At 32.1% G+C, this 21,007-nt stretch overlaps 1 protein-coding gene across 4 annotated transcripts in view; it reads left to right on the top strand.

The window, feature by feature from the left end:
• LOC118189750 (protein turtle-like) overlaps window positions 1–21,007 on the top strand; it is a 766,067-nt gene that overhangs the window by 96,463 nt on the left and 648,597 nt on the right. The window lies entirely within an intron of this gene.

Here is a 21,007-nt window from a genome sequence, read left to right as displayed (position 1 = left end):
AAGGTATGACAGTCAAAATGGCGGGAAACTAGAATAAAGATAATCCAAAGGATTTGAGCGAAAATGGCGTGATTCGCTTACTCTTTCAGGAAGGAAATGACAGCCTGGAATAATCGTTTATCTTTCTTTTATTAAATGTGTCATTTGTCGCGGAATTAAAATGGTTATTTTAATATTTTCTTCAAAGTATAGGTATTTGACTCCTTAAAAAAAACTAAAGTGAAATGAAATAGATTTTGAAAGCTGTTGTCTCATTTCATTCTTTACACTTAAATATTAAAGTTTTAATAATTTCAACAGAAATTTGTGTCATCCTTGGTTTTCACATTTGTCTCAATTTTTACTTGAAAGGTAAAACTTCAAACGTAAAGTAGTTTAATCTAATATTAGCTACTCAAGAGAAGCATTAGAAGTTGATATTATAAGACGTTAAGGAGATGTATTTGAGTGTTTCATTTTTAACTGCGCAAACATTTTCTCCAAATTTGAAGTCAACCCATTTCTTCTTTATCCATTGAATCTTACATGGTACTAAATAAAAGCATTGCTTCTTTTAAAATTTTGAGAATATTTTTTGAACGTAACTTCATTTTACCATCCCATTTGACACAAATTTATAAACCTTCAAAGTATATCCTTGAAATGTTTCAACAACTTTATTGAATAATGGTACACATATGCAGTGTGGTCATAGAAAGCTTCCTGGATATATAAACTCCTAGAGGCGTATCCGCTCAAACAATCGAAATGCTATTCAGATATAGTTAGTTGAATGTATGTGCTAGAGATTGTATCGATTTGAAACATAAGAGCTCTCGGGGTTACGATTAAAGCGAAACACCTTCCGATATTTTCACGTGGCAGTTCAGACTCAGTGGTTTTCCAGAGAAAACTGCTCAGCGCACTGAAAAAACATAATGATGTTAAAATGATACGCGTATGACGAAAGCTGCCGCATAAAACATTTGCAAAGACGAGCATTGTAAAGGATCAATGACAACACAACAGATCAGAGAGTAAAAATCCCTTTTATTGGAATTACAAGTTCTCAACGTGCTCGCGCTCGCAGATGATAACGCACTGCATGCGGGAGGTTGTTGATGACACTGATGAATGTAAAGGAGGAATCTTTACAACTTCACCTTTCACGTTTTATGACATTTTTCAATTCTCACAAATCACGTGAATTTGATGTGTACCTCTTAGATTTCAGATAATCCCAGAATCAGAAACCTTTGTAATGAGTTGGGAGATCACGGTGGCCACGAAACTGCGAATTTGTTGCAGATAACTCTATCTCCAAAGTGTTGTTGCAGCACTTGCCGAACACATGTAGGACTGTGTGGAAGAGCACAATCTTGCATCCATACATTGCCATTAACGAAATTTCGCTGCTGCATTTCTGATGCAACGTTCATCATTGTTGTCGAGAATCTCCCGCATGCAATGCGTTATCGTTTGCGAAGGTGAGCACTTTGAAAACTTATAGTTCCAATAAAAGTTTTTCCTTTCTCCCCTGTTGTGTTTTCGTTGGTCTTTTACAATGCTTTTCTTTGCAAATGTTTCATGTTCCATTTTATGTATATCATTCAAACTCTGTCAATGGTTTTTTAATGCGCTCATTAACTTGCGCAGGAATGTTGACATTCGAAAATGTTGAAAGTTTTTCACTGTAACCATAATTGTGGGAGCTCTATTATTCTAGATCTCTACAATGTCAAGGGCATGGCTTCAATTAGCAGCATCTGAAATTTGTTTTTGATTGGTTGAGCAGATAAGCCGCTAGGAATTCATACGTCGGGGACGTTTTTATAACCACCCTGTATGTAAGATGTAAAATATGAAAGCAAGCTACTATAATTTGCCAATAGTCGCTTTTATTCTTCATTTTTATTTGTATACTTTCCTGTCCTAGATCTACTGTCTGTTTACATTGTGCCATATAAAATGCTTCAAGATAAAATGCTTCAATGGTTTATCAAGAAATAGAAGAATCATTCAAACTACGCAGTAAAACTCGCTAAATCATCAAAGTATTCCATATTTTTTATCCCTGAAATCATATTTTTATTTTTCTGCTGTAAAAATGGCAATTGTTAATAATGCTGATTTCTAGACGGCGTCATTTCTAGATTAATTCATATCACATGGTTTTTACATGACGCTAGTGAAGTAAATAGAACTAAAAGTCAAGCAGCCAATGCCAGTTTTAGAGCTTCATTAATTATCAGATGTATTAAAAATGAAACTAACTCCCTCTAAATTAAGATTTCATCCCGAATACTACGCTCTTCGCTTCTTCTTTTATTACCGCTAAGATACTGCCAAGCTGCTGTCTCCTTACTACAACAGTATCAAAAATGTAAATGTTACATTTTGGAACAGGCGTGATTATTGTGCCAAGAATTTTGTAGCAGCAAGAATATTTGACTAAAATAAATTCTACTACTTTGTGCTTCAATATCTATTATAATCGCAATCAATATTTCCAAATCATCACATATACAAATGTTTTGCATTAATATTTTAATTTTCATCTTTAGCTTTATATCTTTCTAATGCTAAGTACGTAATAAAAGGTACGGGTAATTTTGGACAAGCAAATCTTATGAGTAAATTCTCAGTCTTTTTTAAAATGGTTAACATGAATTACAGATTCTAGTGACATCTTTTAGCATCTCAGACTCAAAGGAGAAGACGTGCAAAAAGTCATCCAAATATCATTTGTTACGCTAGACATTCGTAAAATCAAGCAGACATGAAAGGTAAAGGAGTATCATAAATAAAATTAACGTTGTTTCGACATTGTTTGACTGTTTGTAAAAACATGAGCTTAATTCTCCACGAAGACAGCGCCACTACTTGTCCTCATTACGTTTTCGATACAGTCGTCCTCAGAAAAGTAAAAGCGAAGCTCATTCTCCTCGTTCACATCTGGTTTTCCTTTCCAAAGAATAATAAAATTGTTATGTCTAGAGTAAGAGCATTGCTTTTGTTGGTTAAGTTTCAATTTAGAGACCACATGAGAGTTTCTTAATGAGTTGTAAAAAATGTAGTGTTAAAATAGGCTAATGTCTTTTTCCATCTCTTTCGAAAAAAGCTAATGCATTGGGATGCAGTACTAAAACGTTGCGTGAAAAACTCATTACTATACTGTGCGCCAACTTTTGTTCTATACAAAGGCTTTGGGAATATTTCATTAGAAACAGTATTTATAAGATCTAGTAATAGTGTCTATATTTACAAAAGTATCATGCAAATACAGGATGAGTACAAAAACACTTGCCGGTTTTGGAAGTGTATAGTTTTAATACCGTAAGTATTATATTACCCAAATTTTTAACATAGTTACATAATCTCATAAACCTTTGGCGGAATTGGTTTGAATCATAAAGACTCAATGCGATTCCACCTGTTACGCGCGATATATCGGTGCAGTAACCCAGCTCCAACCAAACGTTGTGCAACGTACCCGTGCGATGGAGTTGACAGCAGCACTAATGCCTTTATGCCGGCAGTAGAGGTACATACGCTTGGCCCTTTACAACCTCCTCGAAAAATTCGAAACCAGTTAGGTCCGGAGATCTTAGGGCCCACTTGCAAACAAATTGATCATTGAGTCCAGCGTTATCTGTCGGTTTGTAAGGTCCTTGTTTAGAAACCTGCATACAGCATGATGCCAGTGTGGCGGAACTCCATCTACTTGCAAAATGTAGTCATCGCTTTCTGCATTAAGTGGATGATCCCATCAATCACGAAGCAATAATAAGTAACTTGTAATTATTTGTTTCTGAAAGAATCATGGACAGTACACCTGACGCTCTGATACAGCACAACACAAATTCATTTTGAGAGAGTCACGTTCACATCTAGAGTGGCATGTAGATGTTCGCTTTTCCAGATCCTGATATTGTGCCTCTTCAATTTTCAACATAAATAGAAGGACGCTAAACTGGCATAATGGTTAGGAACGCTGACTGCCGTACTGAAGACCTTTGAACTCACGCTACATTCTCACAACATCGTTTTTTTTTTTTTTTTTTTTGAAAATTGTAACACACCAGTTTCGATGCTGTCGTATGAACTTTGTGAAAAATTCTGAGTTACTTGAGTCGTGGATAATCAATTTTTCAACATATTCAAATAACTGTTATTTTATAACATCTTGAAATCAGGTTTTCGGACTTGAATCAGGTTAAAAACATGATCCTGAAATCAGGTTTTTGTGCTCACCCTACATATTACAAATCACTCTAATTACGTCTGATATAAATTACGAGGTACTTTAGAAGTAAAATGAACCTCACTTTAATTACCCTCACTTTTAAATTTCGTATAAGTTTTAAATTTCCTGTAGTAATATTAAATAATAAGATAAATAACTTATAAAAAATTGAATGGATATACTTCTAAACCTGTAAATTAGTCAAGTCTGATGGATAATGAATGGCTTGATAGAGTAATATAACATTTTGGTGACAAAATTATATATATAGATAAAGCTATAGACTTTTAAAATTAGACAAGAAGCATCTTTTCTTATGCGTAGATTATGAATAAAACTCTAGGTTAGGTATAAGGCCAGGGGCCACATATCATTCACCCTGAGTAAGCAGATATAGGCAGGCCCCTTACATTAGCTATCCAGAATTGCAACACCTACCTGGGGCCCACGGTACCATTCTGGTGACGAGGTTCTGCTGTTTGGAAAATAATTTGTGTGGCATCATCCTGTGTTGCAGTGTTCTAGATGCATTTGATGCCAGAATATCCATTATTTTGGTTATGCGCTTCCTCATACGGCTATTACTGATTGTGCATTTAACGTACGGAATTACACCTTATTCTAGTCTTAGTCTTCTCTTCAAACTAGTTGTTATGATGCATGTGAATAGGTAATGCTCTGGACCTCCCCTCTCTCCAAATACGCATAGATATGAATGTACAAGATTCCACTTGTAGAAATATATGGGGAAAAAGCGGTGGCTTGATATCAGCCAAATTATTTGTCTACTGACGACGTTTGGGGTGGAGATTAAAAGTTCGAAGCTCTTTTTACAAAAGTTCCTCTTCTTCAGAAGTAAAGTAATTTTTGTTATTATGGACTTCTCAAGCAATCGATGCGCTTTAGATTTTGAGCTACTGGCATTCTGAATCTTTTGAAAAAAAAAAAAAAAAAAAGACAAAAAAAACTATTATTTTCTGAAGCAGAAAAAAATTCCTGCAAATCCTGAAGTTTGATTGATCTCGAAATTAATATATATTCAATTAAAGTCTAATCAAAATAAAATCTGGGTTCTTGCTTCATTTTAGATTTCATATTGACATGTTTCTCTTCTCTGTTAAACCTTTGGACGTCTTTACGCTATTGCACGGATTGTGGGAAACTTTAGTTAAGAATGTGAAATTTCATTCGATTACAATCAATTACGTTTCTTCAGTTCTTTCTAAATTATTTCTGGTTCTTAAATATATCGAATATTGCATGAAAGCAAGCTAGTATGAGATCTCCAAATAAAAGAACAAAGGCTAATACTGGCTCTTATTTCTCTGTAAGATTTTCTGAATAGATTTGCGTAAAATAAATCTGTAAATATATACTTGTACATAGTAATATACAAAGGTTTTCATTTTAAAGTAAATCTAAAGGAAATAGAAAAAACGTAGCTCATTATTCATCATTTAATATTGTCCCATCTACTTTGGAAACGTTTTATACTTTTTAATTAGTAGTCCTATGTATTTAAAAGAATAATCTGAAGATTTATTAGCAAAATATTTCACGACTGTTCTAAAGACATTGAGAATAATTTCAGTTTGGCCCTTTTCTCACGTACTTTTGTGCAAAGAACTTAGGCACATCAGATCATTATGTATGTAGAGAAAGAGGTAACCCTTAAAGTTACTTTTTTAACCTTTTGAAGACGGGATGGCCATTATAGTGGCCATAGAGTCCTCACTTTGAAAAGACGGGATTATCCACTTTAGTGGCCATGTCGTTTTCCCTCATTTTCCAGGCTGAAAAGTGGGGTGAAATGTCAACGTTGCCGTCCTTAGGGTTTTAACAACTTATCTCTTTCAAAGGTCTTCCTTTTGCGACATAGATGCACCCCTGTGAGAATCCATTAAACTACACACAAGAATCTTTGTTGCAAATAGGAGGTGATTTCTTAAAGGGGGAAAGCATTCTGTTTAAGATTCCCCGTCCTTTGGTAGCTTTTCTGCTACCAAATCCCCGGCCTCAAAAGGTTAAATCATCCCCCCATAGCAGAGCATCATCTAAAGGTTTCAAATTGAGAAAGTGAAATTAATGCTTTTATAAGTTAGGCTATCAAGAACAATCATCTCAGAAAGGAAATTACAAACATAATGAACTGTATGTCAACACGACGCACTGAGTTGTGCATCACAGCTTAAAATACTGTAACAAAGATATTCCCTGTGCAAGAAATGAAACTGAAATAACATCCATTTTCAAACGTACCAGAACCTTTACTCTAAGGGGGAACTAAATGTAATTCCATCTTTGATCGATATAGAGTCAAATACCAATACGGCTACCAACTACCAATGAGGCTCTTACGACGAAACCTAATGAGAACCACCACTGACTTGCCAAATTCTAAATTTCTATCAAATAAACACATGAGTAAAAATCCTTAATAATTCCCCTCTAAACTTCAGGATGTAAGCTCGAGCATCGCTCCTGACGGCAACAGAATAAGAACATAAACACAAGTGGAACTGTTCTAAATAGCACGTAAGTGCAAGAGGCTCCAAATATGAAAGCATCAAGTAAAAAATGTAATTTTTTCTTTCTAGATCTGACAAACACCAAGCCAAGTAGTAGGGCGAAATAATACGCACCAGAAGGGGCAGTGTCTACGATGCCGAACGAACTAAATGCAATGCATTGCAAGCAAAACGCCTCTTGTGAACTTTGGGCTCTGTCGAGTGTAGTCATCTGTATATTTAGTGCGCCTGTACAATAATACCCACATTGTCAATGTTTAAACAATGGTTTTTCACCGCACTTTACCGTGTATATATCGATAATAACGTATCCATATATACATATAAATTGCATATATATATATAATTTCACATCTTCATCATCGTTAAACCATCTTTCACGAAACTAAGATTTGAGCTTTAGAGAATAAATAATCATTGCACTATAACCTGTAGTTATATTTGTACGGTGAACGGTCAGTTACTTGAAGCCAATTTTTCCTTAATCGTTTGACGGAAATGACAACTATATCGAGTGGCGTATTATTGTAAAGAAGATTAATTCCTTTCCGCATCATTCCACGCCATTCAGTTTCATTGCGCGGTTCGTGTAAAAGTCCTTCTAAATAACTTCCTGTCAAGGGACCGTGTTCTGTTCCTCAACCTCTAGTATAAGTCCTCTTGAAAGTAACAAAACTTTGTCGTTATAAAACTTTACGTTAATTGTTGCTCCTGCGCTTTTCTTTATAGCACTTCTACTGTTTTTGCCAATCTCCCTAAGTGACAAAATATCATGCAATATAACCATGATTTCATCTTCTGTTGCGATTGACTGTAGCAGGCTGACTGTTTCTGATTTGCACTCTAACGATGAAACATTTTCTGAAATAATCGACATTATGTAATTTTTTAATCACTTGCACCTGTTTTGCGAAGACGGTGTATGTGTGAAGCTGCTAATGTAGAAAGTGCAAAGTAATTGGTATAGAGAAACTCGTACTACTGTCTTCATTCCTTTAACCCCCTATCGCTAAGGATTTATATCTTGACGAGAACAATGTTCTTGTCCTATGCAAAGCTGTGCATTCGTTTACTGCACAATATACAGGACAGAAATCACCATAGATACCATTCAAATGCTGCTTATTTCTTTACGATTTAAACCTTTCTTGGTAAAAATCTTAAAATTTGTAGGTTTCTAAATTTTGAATATTAAAATTGAAGGCTTTTAAAGAACTTTATTCAAAGAGAGGTCACAAGAAAACTAAAGTAAAATGTTCATGACATTTGTTTATTTATTCATTCAAAGTAGCTACTGCATAAATATTAAAAAAAAAAAAAAAAAAAAAAAAAAACTCATATTTGAACAAACATTTTAAGCAGGTCACCCTAAGTAGATGAGTTTGAAATGTATTTCTGGCAACATTTTCGTGTGGTTATATACCACATATGCTCTACTTGGTTACGGAAGTGGTTTGGTGGTTTGTGGAGTCAGTGTTAATGTATGGAATGCCTAAACCAATCGTTGCAGTAACATGTGCAGAAATTACTGGCGGTAGTGGAAACAAAAATTGGAGCGTGTACCACTTTAAAGCATAGATACAAAATCTTTAAAATGATCGGGAAAACAAATACAAGTGAGAAGAAGTAAATATGCAAAGAGCTATGATCAGGGCTTATTTTAATTTAATATTGCTAGAAATACTTGAAGTGAAGTAGCAAGAGAAGAATAGAAGAGTACTAAAACGTAGTCTGTGTCTCCAGAGATTATGTGATTTTTGTAACATCTAAACAAACGAAATCCATGCGGTGATATCAGCCACTAGATTTGGGTTCAGGCGTCTATGTAGAGATTTAAGTGTTTCATGAAAATTAGCAATGCCTTCTCCGGGACTGAAATAAGAGATCTTCCAGCTGAGGGAACTTGCTATAGGTTATATAGGTTATATCATGAGAGCCTTCGCGAACAGATGTGATAATTTTTCAAGTTACACATTCTTTGAAACGTATTATATGACGGAAAATCTCCTGAATGGTTAATTTATGGTCTTTGTTGCAATTTGAAAACATCAGCAATAAGATGAGCCTTCCGACTACTAGGATTTTGTTCACATACTGCCTTTAAAGGAATTATACAAAATTTATATATGATACGGCAAGAAAAATGTATTGACATGAAAAACGTTTTCAATCAATAAATTAGCTAAAAATATATACTCTGATAACACTACCCGAGATCTATCTCAATCAAATTTTGTGGGACGTATATGAGTATATTAATAATGGTAAAGATGCTGTACGTGTATGAATGTTAAAGTTACGAATGAAAATTTTCAATTTTTAGATGGTCATCAACAAATTCAGCTCGGATTCCAGTTACTCTCCGCAGTAGCCACGAACGAAAACAGCTAGCATTACAAATTTGCAACTGATAGATATTCTGAGTATTCAGGGAGAAATAATTATTTTATATCGACACTGACGAACGCTTAAAAGGTAGTTTGTAGTTTTAACATTAGAGAATCATAAATTTAAAAGCATTGATTTCAAATCCCTACCTGTAGAAATGTTAGAATTCGTTTTTTAGGATTTCATGAAATCAACTTTGTTCCAACTTTAAAACGGACGCTTTTATTTCGGGGGAAAATATTTAGGGTTATAAAATGATAGCAATTTTTTCAAGTTGAATCTTACCGAGATGTCACTTCATCACCTAAAATATTACAGTATTCCAATCAATTAAAGCAAATCATGTGTTTTGAAATGATAACAAGCAGGTGTTATTCTACTATTTAACTCCATATACTGCTTGCATGTTCAATGATATCAATTCAAATATTCACAATGATATAAGTAATTATGGTTACATATAAAGTAAAAATTTATCTAATAATAATCATATTAATATATATATATATATAGACACTTATTTGAAAAAAATTATTAATATATGTCTTTTCTCTTTATATTAAATAGTGCACTAGCAGCAGTAAGGATTAATGCAACTGCATAATTTAATTATTTAACTTTTAAAGTAAAAGCTATCTTAAGTAATTACTGTCATGTATGTACATGATGAACCATCCATATAATAGACGTGATTAACAGTAACTTTAGAATGTGATTGGTTTTCCAGATAGCAAAGGAGACAATCCAATTAAAATATTCACCGCCCAGAAAAGTAAATATTTTCACTCAAATTTTTCTTCACGTCAAAAGATGAGTTGTACAGATCCAAGATAAACATTATTTAAATATCAAGGCATAAATGAAACAAATGACATAAAATAAGAAAAAATAAAATTAAAATACGTAGAAACAAAACAAAGCGATTGTCTGTGAAACTACTACACTTTTTCGCTTGCTTCAAAACCGAATGAGTAAAGAAGCAAGGCATAGAAAAAGATACCCAGTCCATTACCTATCGAAGAATGTTTCGAAACATATGGAAAACAATACTTTGAAATTTTTATTATTTTTGAAATTGAAGCATAGATGAATGAAATATTGCATATTGAGTGTAAATAATAAACAAAATATAAAGCTTAAAAGCAATGAATGGGGTGTTAAAAATAAAAACATTTGGAATCTCAGAAAACTCTGATTTATCATAATAATATTACAAAAGTGTTATCAAAGCATTAAGCAGCCAAGCTCATTTTTGAAATAATTAAATTTCTAAAAGATTCTCTGCGCCATAGAAGCGTCTTTTGAACTGTGTGAAAATTAGAATGAGAAAGAATAAAACAAAAAAATAATCATAGATATATTTAAATTCATCCAAACTGCTAATATCCAATTCTATCCATTAGTATTATAGCCATGTTAATTTCTATATTTTTAGTGTAATGTAAGATATATTTAAATCAATTTCAGATAACTATTAAAAATTGAATTGCATTATTGCGCATGAAAAGGTGATTAAGTGAGCCCAAAACGATTTTCAACCTTACATTTATTTGAAGATATACATCTACATGTATGTTTTATTAGTTCTAAATACATAGATAACATTTACATATATGTTTTATTAGTTCTATATATATAGATGTATATCTATATATAAGAAAGATATCTGCGTATTTAGAACTAATAATATCATGCATCTACATTTGACATTTAAAATTACAATTTAGTAAGTTAAAGATATTTGAAAATAGATTTAAACCGAAACCATTTCACCAATTTTATACAATTATTTAATTTCAAATGTCAAATGTATTTGTTAAAAACAAACTTATTTGAAAAAGTTTTATAACACCTCCTCTATTCGTATTCTAAACCTAATTTAATAAACATTATGTAAGGATTTATTGCCTTTCTCTTGTGTTTTTAATAAATGTCAATGATTAGCACAGCCAACCGAAATTCCATTGAGAGCATCATTGATATTTGTTGCTTCTTGCATCAGAAAAACTTACAGCCATTAAAGTGACACCCACATTATGATTACATTGTAAAGGATGACAAATCATCATCTCCTGCATTTATTCGGCAGAGTTCGGTGAGCCTCTTCAGCCGTCTCTTTAATAGAGACGAATGTTAAGAATTACCTCATACCTCCGCGTGCTTTGGTATCATAAGCGGTTAGTATATCTTCTTTGTAAATAAAACCTCGGTGGTCCGAAACTTCATAATAATAGATTTGATTTTTCACATGTCCTCATTCGATAAAAGGTCTGAGTGATTTCAAATACTGAGTAAGTAGTTTTATGCGTATACATTTCGTAAACTTTGTGAAGACACATACCAGAAAATCCTCTCCCCACAAAAAAAATAATTGCGTAAAATTCGCAACCTTTTTTACAACTCCAGAAATATTTGTTACAAGTGAAGATATCCGCAACAAACATAAATAATGTAGAGAATATACGAAAAGTACAGCATTACTTAACACTTTATAAACCTGAACACTGATTAGCTGACTGCATTCACCGCACTCGTATTTTTTATTCTATTCTCTTTTTCTAATAGAAGATTTTGTTGCGATATATTGATAACTTTACTTCAGTTCTCGAATACTTTTTAAATAAAATTGCAAAAATTAAAAAAAAAAAAATTAAATCGACATGAGTCGTATTTGGAGACATTACTTAGCGCTGTAGCAGTGGCAACTGCAGATTCTCACGTCCTACTGAACGTAGTTCACTTTCGCTCTAACTGTTCCTTGATGCCTGAATTCGATTTCATGTTTCCGCTCTGAAAACCATGAGTGATGACTGCTGCTACATTTCTGCAGTTTGTTCTGCTGTTTCTTTTTTCCTCTTTCCATTTTAATAATTCGAATGACACTCTATGTTAATTTAAAGCGTTAGAATGGTCTTCTCTCATTTAGGACATTATCATAATTAAATGAAACGTTTCAAAGAAATTTTAACTAAAACATACAGTGAAAAGTATAGCATTAAAACTATTATATAAAACATCTGTAGAATTTAAGAATTAAAAATATATTCATGAAAATGAAATAATTATTAAAGATTCCAGATACCTTGAATATATAAGTTTTATTTTGAAAAATAGTTTACACATTTTAAATGCAAAACCCTTCTTACAGCAAAGCATTATGCAAAAATATCAGTTTTAAAGGCATAGGTTAGAGCTCAAAAAACCGGTACGTAAATATACTTCGATGCTATTAGACTCTTCAGACAATGCCTTGTTTCATAATGAATGCTTTAATATGGAATAAGTTTGCAAAGTATTATCTACCGCAAAAGGTTTGCCGAAATTAATTAATTAACTAAAAAGTATTGCATTTAAAAGTTTCGCAGAGAGTTAATTACCTATCAAGATTACTTTGGTTTGCACAATGACTTTATTCAAGAATTTCTGCTAAGAAGATTTTGATTTTGAACAGCCATGAAGAACAATGAAATTTTTCGTCTAATAGTGGATGCGAATATGGAATCTCTCAGTTAGTGGTAACTATAAACTGCGCATAAATTTATACTAAACATGCAAAATTGCAGTTACTAGAAAATTAGAAAATGACTGCCGGCGTAATACTACATAACTTACCACTGAAGGTTTAATTACAGCAGCATCAATAAACGTTTTCCTTTAAAATTCAGTATATCTCAAACTTATTCTCGCTCATATTAATCAGTATAAGAATGGAAGCGTGCCATTTTGAAATAAAAATTGAAACAAGATTCAATTTTTATTTGATGGTGAGTTTATAGAAAATCTCTGTAAAGTTTCAGTGAAACAATTTCGTGCCTTTCGTTTCGTTAAGGTTCTAAAAGATAAGAAAAACGAAAATGCGCGAACATATGAGTTTGTTTTCAAATCTCAATACTTTTTCAAGTTTCGCTGATTCTAAGCGTTATCTCTCTCTCTCTCTCTCTATATATATATATATATATATATATATATATATAATTTACGATATTTAAATAAATTAAAATTATTTATTTATAATACTTATAAAATAAATAGAAAAAATTAGTCAGTTATAATGCATTATTTACGCTGGTGTCCGAAGTAATTTAATTATCATAAACACCAAAATACAAGTTTTGTGGTAAATAAATAAGAAAGAATTTTATTACTTCTTCATTTCTCGGCATTTAATAATGGAAATTTTCAAATAAATTGCTGGCTGCAGACCAGTGTCTTCAACTTTCACAATGGTTTCTAATTCTTTTTTGTTAAATGTTCACTGCTGTTTGTCTGCTGAAATTGTGTGGTAAACTCTTCAGAATAAAATATATTTAAGTGACATTTAAAAAGTATTCAGAATATGTGATTTTTGTAAGAAAGAGAAAATCATATTAAAGCATTACCTGAATAATAATTTCCTTCCGTTATTAATTCTAATGCCTGAAAATTTTATAAAGTATTTCTGCCGTTCTTTATAAGTGGATAATTATTCTGTCTTGAAAAAAATTAAGCATAGTTGTCCATATTTAACCTATATTAATAATCCAGTCAGATTTCATTCTTTATTGATAATTATATTTTTTAATATAAACAGATTTTTAGCATAACAAATTTTGAGTCACGGTATAAACGAAATTCGTTTTCTTTAAGAAAAACAAAAAGTCAAATGTTCATAATTTAGATCGTATTCTTTTTTTCATGCACATGCATTATGTGATTTTTTTTTTTACAGAAGAATATGAAAAAAGCAATCGCACGTTATGCACGAATTATAACAACATGCGTATCCTGAAAAACCACTGATTTCATAATTAAATAATGAATGCTTTATACGATTTATAAGTGGAGATGGTTGAAAATTCTGAACTTTTCTACTCATATTTTATCGAATTTATGACTTTGTTAACCATATTTTCTCTTACGCTCTAAGAACTGTTACTAAGATTTTATATCTTAAATGTTCTATTACTAAATTTTAACATCTTGAATATTTTCTTCTTTGAAACACTTCAATAATCTTATATTGTCAATTTATGAAATGTTTTCTTAGTCTGGAAGAAGGGCAGACATTGTGTTTATGGTATTTATGCAAGATTAAGGCATCATAACGTATTCTTGTTTTATAACTAACTCTAATGTTCAGAGAGAATGAAGAAAATGTCTTACTACCTTCAAGGTTTGGTTCGGTTTATTTGATTACAGTGAAAGACACGAAGGCTCCGTGGAGAACATTCTATATGAAGCTGGCTCGTATACACGGTACACATGGGGAAAACCACAAAATGCTCATGCCCGCCAGCCCATTCGCCGAGATTCAATTCCCTGAAGGATCTACCAGTGTTCAGGAAATTTAGCGCTGGGCCTCTGGTAGGCTTTACTATTTTCAAGATTAGAGATGCTGCGAAGTACTATGCACGAAATAATTGGTCCACAGCGGGCGAGCGGTAAAGTTCCGACCTGGGTTCAATTCCAGGCAAACGGGCTGGTTACATGAGTGGTTTCGTGGTTTTATTCATGTGTAATGTATATACGAGTCAGCTTCTCTTAGAACTTCCTCCACGAAAGCATCCCTCCCCTTAAGAACATAGCTTTAGTGTGCTTTTCCACAATCAACTGAACCAAACCAAAACAACCAAGAAATAGCTATCGTTAGCAAATAAAACAGATATTAAACACGACTTCCTGGAGTGTTAAGCATCTTGATGAGAGCTGAGTTCATTAGATAGCAATAATTTCCAATTTTTAGTGACATGTTTTGTTGTGCCTTATTGCAGTGTTTTGACAAAACATTTGCATGTATTAAATTAATTGAAAGAAAAATTTAAAATACTTCATTAAGTTCTGTAATTTTTAAACAAATGCCGTCATTAAACGGTACTTCAATTACATACATATGTACTGGTTATTGCAAGAACCGTTTTTATTCTGTTAAGTAATCATAACTGATAAAGGGTAAAACGCAGATTGAGACCTAATGTAAAGTGTTAAATTGAATATGAAGAGAGACTTTAGCGCACAGATAAATTAATTGGAGAAAACATTGCTATTATACAAGAGTTGACAAACGCTCATTGAACGTCATGAAAGGATATAAGAGTGTTGATATTTCAGCTGAGTTAGGTATTAATTTACAGAAAGATCGTATTCCAGATTAAATCTCTCAGCAAATCCTTTTGAGACCTTTCATTTGCAGCTAGAACCAGAAAACTTTGCTCAACTACGATTAACTAAAATTAAAATAAAATAACTTGGTTAAGACTGCTTCTGGTAACATTCGGAAATCAGAAATTACTCTACCTTTACGTACACTCATAAAAATCGACTGAAAAAAAACTTTTCATCATAATCAAAGGGCAATCAAATATACCTCGATGTAATTTTGTCGATGTTCACTGGAAAGATGCAATGCATAAAATATTTGTTAAATTGCGTTTTGCGGATAAAAATAAACAGAATAACTATTTGACTGACCCATATTGAAACCTACATTTATATTTAACAATCCTTCTATGCTCATTCAAATGTAACAAAAGATTACCCTTTTTTTAACCATTTTGTGATTTATATATAAAATTTTTGAAGGTATGCTTTCTTACATTTCCTTGTTTAATAGAATAAAACGATAGGCTGAATATTAAAATCTCTGAATGGGAAGGCTGTATATCTATAACAATGTAGAATATTTCTTATAATGTCTTAAAAAGGTGTACATACATGCATATTGAAGTAAGCCCAAGAAATTAAGGCCAATATCTTAAAAGTACAAAATTCAGGTATAAAGTACAAGGGCGTTTTGTGATTAAAAAAGAGAGGATATTTCTTTTTCATAGTAGTTTTGAAAAATTTAACCAGCTGGAGGATAAATTTAAATTTCGAGAAAATAAAATGTACTCTAAAACTTTTAAATTCTTATTATTTTTTACGTATCGTATTATTTATTATTCATCATACTATTTATTATTTTATTACGAATCAAATATTGATATTTTACTGAAGCGAAATTATTGTAATCTAATTTACAATGGATAATAACTGAGAGATAAATATTCACTTTCACTTGAGATTGCCGTTTAGAGCCGCCCAGGAGTTTTAGCGGTTAGAGGAGCCTACTGCGATACCGAAGGGCACGGGTTCGAATCCCAGAGAAGGCATGGATATTTGTAAATGTATATTGTATTTGCGGCATGGAGACACTCTAAATATAAGGCCGGAAGAAAGTCCTCTCGTGTGGTTTGATGGTACAGGAGAGAGATGCCAGACCCTGGGACCTCGCGGGGTGCTCTTCCACAAACGTGGGGTGGAAGTCCAACTTCTTTGAGGCTCTGGTAACCATTCTTCCATGAAATACATAGACAAGAACAACATTACTATTTAAATTATGGTCTACCTGAAATTTTCATATTTCAAATAGTGTGCAGTACTATATAAACCGTATGAATGAGCTTATATATCAATATGTAGAAAGGTGTACATTATCTATATAAATATAAATTATGTGAAATGTATGAATATATGGGAAAAACTGCCTCTCCTAGGTAGTATCCTAGGTGAGCAAGAAATAATTCGAGTTAAAAATTTAAAATAAGTAGATATTTTAAATACACGAAAATACGTAAGAAGGGTGTCCGCCGATAACATCGTGGCAAAAACATCGCGTACGAAAACGTCGCGGAGAAAACAACGCAAGGCAAAAACGTCGTGCTACAAAACATCGTGGGAGAAAACATCGCAGTTCTAAAACAACGTGATACAAAACATCGTCGTCGAAAATAAAGCGGTTCAAAAACTTTGCAGTTTAAAAACATCTTCGTCGAAAATATCGTGGTAAAAATAAAGTGTCTACAAATCATCGCATGACGATAACATCGCAGACATGCTTTTTTCAGGTTTTACTAATTGTAAATGAATATTCCCATAATGATTTGTGAGCGCAAGATGTGAAGAACGATAATTTTTACTTTTACATTTTTTTTATTAATTAATAAATTTTTGCTTAAAAAAGTAAAAAGGAAACTTAAGCATAGAAAATTAAATGCAACTTAGAAATTATACTTTTCATGAAAAATTACCAGTAAAAACTTTATAAAAATGATTTATTAATGGCCTTTTTTAGTTAACTATGTCGCTTTAAAGTTCTATTAAGTGCTTTAAGTTGCATTAATTTTCTATACTTAATTTTCCTTATTTTCTCAGCAAAAATTTATTCGTTTATAAAAAAATGTGAAAGTAAAAATTATCCTTCTTCACATCTTGCGCTCACAAATTATTATGGGGATATCCATTTACAATTATTAAATCCTGAAAAAAGCATGTCTGCGATGTTATCGTCATGCGATGATTTGTAGACACTTTATTTTTTACCACGATGTTTTCGACGACGATGTTTTTAAATTGCGAAATGTTTGAACCGCTTTATTTTCGACGACGATGTTTTGTACCACGATGTTTTAGAACTGCGATGTTTTCTCCCACGATGTTTTCTTGCACGACGTTTTGGCCTTGCGTTGTTTTCTCTGCGACGTTTTCGTCCGCGATGTTTTTAGCTGTAACCCGTAAGAAGAGATTTTTATTACCATGATACAAATTAACATCTTATGCTTACTTACCCTTGTCTACATATAATAACAATTTCCTTACCAAAAGATCTAAACATACAACTTTTTATTCAGATACAGAAATATAGTATGGATTAATTCAAAGCCTCATTTACAGTATCATTAATTTCCATCAGATTCTACTCTGCATAAAACTTTGAAATGTCTTAAATTTAAAAAAGCGTAATTTTCTACTGTGCTCTGCAAACGTATTACATAATTCTTCAAAATCATATTACTATTATTGTTAAATTACTATTATAATAATTCTTGTTCATATCTGTTTCGAACTTTCAGAGACGATTAGAAGTTCAAAAATTTCATTTAGAGATTCTTATTTTATAATAGTTGAGGTTTAGCTACAAGCCTTCGATTGCCGTATAAGTGACTCGAGACATTTAATAACACTTCTGTCAGTTCAGTTCAATAAATACTATTTAGTGTTTGGTAACTTCGTTTCTATATAGAGAACTAATGACAGATTAATCATCCTCATATCGATTATTAAACTTAAACATATTATTCGTGCTTTTGAAGTTTTTAAATTTTGAAATCGAAGACTCATTTAAATTTCAGAATTCCTGAAAGGGTCAAAGTTCTTCCTGTTAATCGAATTTTGAGGATTCACATATTAAAATAAATTTACGAAAAAAACGGTAGAGAATTATTGTAAGCAGATCACCGTGTTTCACAATGGTTGATAAATATTTCTGTTTTCTTTAACTTTTCAAAAGCCCAAATTTATATATTTACACATAAAAGAATTAATACTCCTTTTAAATGTCTAAGGCTGCTTATACTGATTGATAATGTTATTAAACGCACAATACATTGTTCATGTTTAATAACTTATAAATATCTATAAATTTGTTCGCATTTAAGAATTAATTTTCCCATGTTATTTGACAGTCAAACAAATATCGAATATTACTCAAAACTTCTATTGAATTAAGAAAAAATAATACGACAATTATAATTTTCTTATACTATAAATATCTTTCTAATTTCTTGAATTTCCCTTTTTACTTCCTTGTACGAAGTAAAAAGGAAGTATTGTAATCGCGAAAAGTTTCAGGCAGCATATTTCAACGAAAATATCCATTTTGACCGCTATCGAATGCAATTTAACGATGTTATTGCGTGATATATGTACTTAAGGACAGAATAAAATACTCTTTTCCTTCAAAAAATTATAAAACTGCTTTAAAATTAATTCTGAAGAGAATTTTTCGTGGCGTCTGTACGAACGTCTGTAGGTATGTGCGTACGTGCGTATCTCGCATAACTCAAAAACGAGTAGCCTCAGAGCGTTGAAATTTTGTATATAGGACTGTTATAACATGTAGATGTGCACCTCGTATTTTGGTTGCAATCGGCCGCACCAAACGTATATAAATATATTTATAAATATATCCATTCTGTTACCCGGCTCAGTGATCTCAGTTTCTTTACTCTTACATGTTTGTAAATTGTACATTTTTTGCTTTAAAAATGATTATATTATGTTGTTTTTATCTTCCGGTTAAGGTTTTTATGCCTTTAGTAAATCTGTATGCAATATTTTTAGAATTATCAACAATTTTAAAGTTGTTTAATTGCCGCTAAGCCTTTTTTTAATGGCGGCCATTGATATTTAAATTTGAAACAGGAGCCTAGTGGATTTGTTGCCAATCTAGAGAAACTTAGCTTCGCAACAACAAAAATAACGCATTCATTTATTATTGCGAATTAAATCATGCTTAATTCTTTCTGGAATTATTTTGAGGAAATAAGCGTTTAAGATTCACTTCGTAATTTTTAATATAGATATTTTGAGTTTTTACGTATTTCTGCCTCCTCGCGAAGTGAGAACTGAATTAATTAAATGAGAAATATTCAATCGTCTGTGAAAAACTCTTTCTTTTTTGTTTTGTTTGCTTAATTTTATTTTTATACATCATTCTAGCTTTGATACAGTATTTGAATAGAACATGTGGCAACGATTAGATAATTCTATTCTTTAAATGATATAAATTTTGTGCATTATGAGTTATAATATGAACGAAATAAGTTAACTGTTATATAATTATTGGATTACATAACAGTTAACTTAGTTTCCGTTATATAATTATTATATAAGTTAACTGTTATATAATTATTAATACTGTTAAGTGAATCTAGCGCCGGAGTGTCGCTATGGTAAACAAATACTAGAGTGAATTTTAAAGAATGCATTTATTCTATCGTGGTTTATGCGCTGTCGGCGAAGTAGATTTAATTCAACCCAATAAGTTTAAATGAAATGCAAGAAAAAATGCGTATGATTTAATATTCCGTACAAGGAAGTCATGTGGTGTACTCGTACACATCAGATTTTTTAATTAAATTTTACGAGTATGTATTCAAAATTCACTCGCATTAATTATAATGAGAAGGAATACAACGAGATGATGAACGTAATGCACAAAAGTATTTCCTTTTTTGTTCGTATTACCATACATATTTAGCGTCCTCGATATAGCAGGAATAAGGTTCATAATGAGGATATTTTCTTCCATCTGCTTGTGCTTACAAAACTTTGTAGAGACATTAAGATTTTTTGGAAGAATGAAAAATTCGCAATGCCTTCGCCGGAATTTGAACCGTGGTGGACCTCGTGAAATTCGAACCGTGGAATACGCGCCCAGGGTGCAGACCACGAAGGCATGCCAAGGAGGCGGGAGAAATGAGGGTATTAATTTATGAAGTTTTAAATATACCCATATATTATTATATTACAATAAATCGTATCTACATATAGCATCTAGATATGTTCTAGGTTGATTTATTTCAGTTGATTTTATTTTCTATGCCGAAAACCGTCTAATTTCATTTGTTTTAGATAACAAATGCAAGAAATGCAAGAAATCTATATTAAGCGCAGATGAAATAATTGTCAATGATACTAACTAATAAATCAGATTAGAATAGTTAATTACGTGTCAAAAGTTCAGTCTTAAATTTGGCTTGAAACAACTCGAGAGAGTGAATCCTAACTCTCTACTCAGCTCATAAAACTCTAGACGAGGTATTATGAATCGGTAAAATGTAATTGATACCATTTCACAAATATATTACTTAGCAATGCATATATATTTTTTCCTCTTACTAGGATTCTAATAAAAAATGTCAACCAGTGACTGAATGGGTAAAACCGTTGAAATATTGATCGTTCTGCGGTTTTATACATACAGCTACTGGCGGATGACTCGGGCTCAGATCCTATAAGACAGGCTGAATGCATGTGCTTTGTATTTTGTCCAGATATAATGTGAATA

Source organism: Stegodyphus dumicola, chromosome 10 (assembly GCF_044657685.1).
Source record: "Stegodyphus dumicola isolate Sdum_Otavi_A_Nest chromosome 10, ASM4465768v1".
NCBI classification, from domain to species: Eukaryota; Metazoa; Arthropoda; class Arachnida; order Araneae; family Eresidae; genus Stegodyphus; species Stegodyphus dumicola.
Note: the sequence above shows the minus strand (reverse complement) of the source record. Positions and strands in the feature narration are given on the sequence as shown.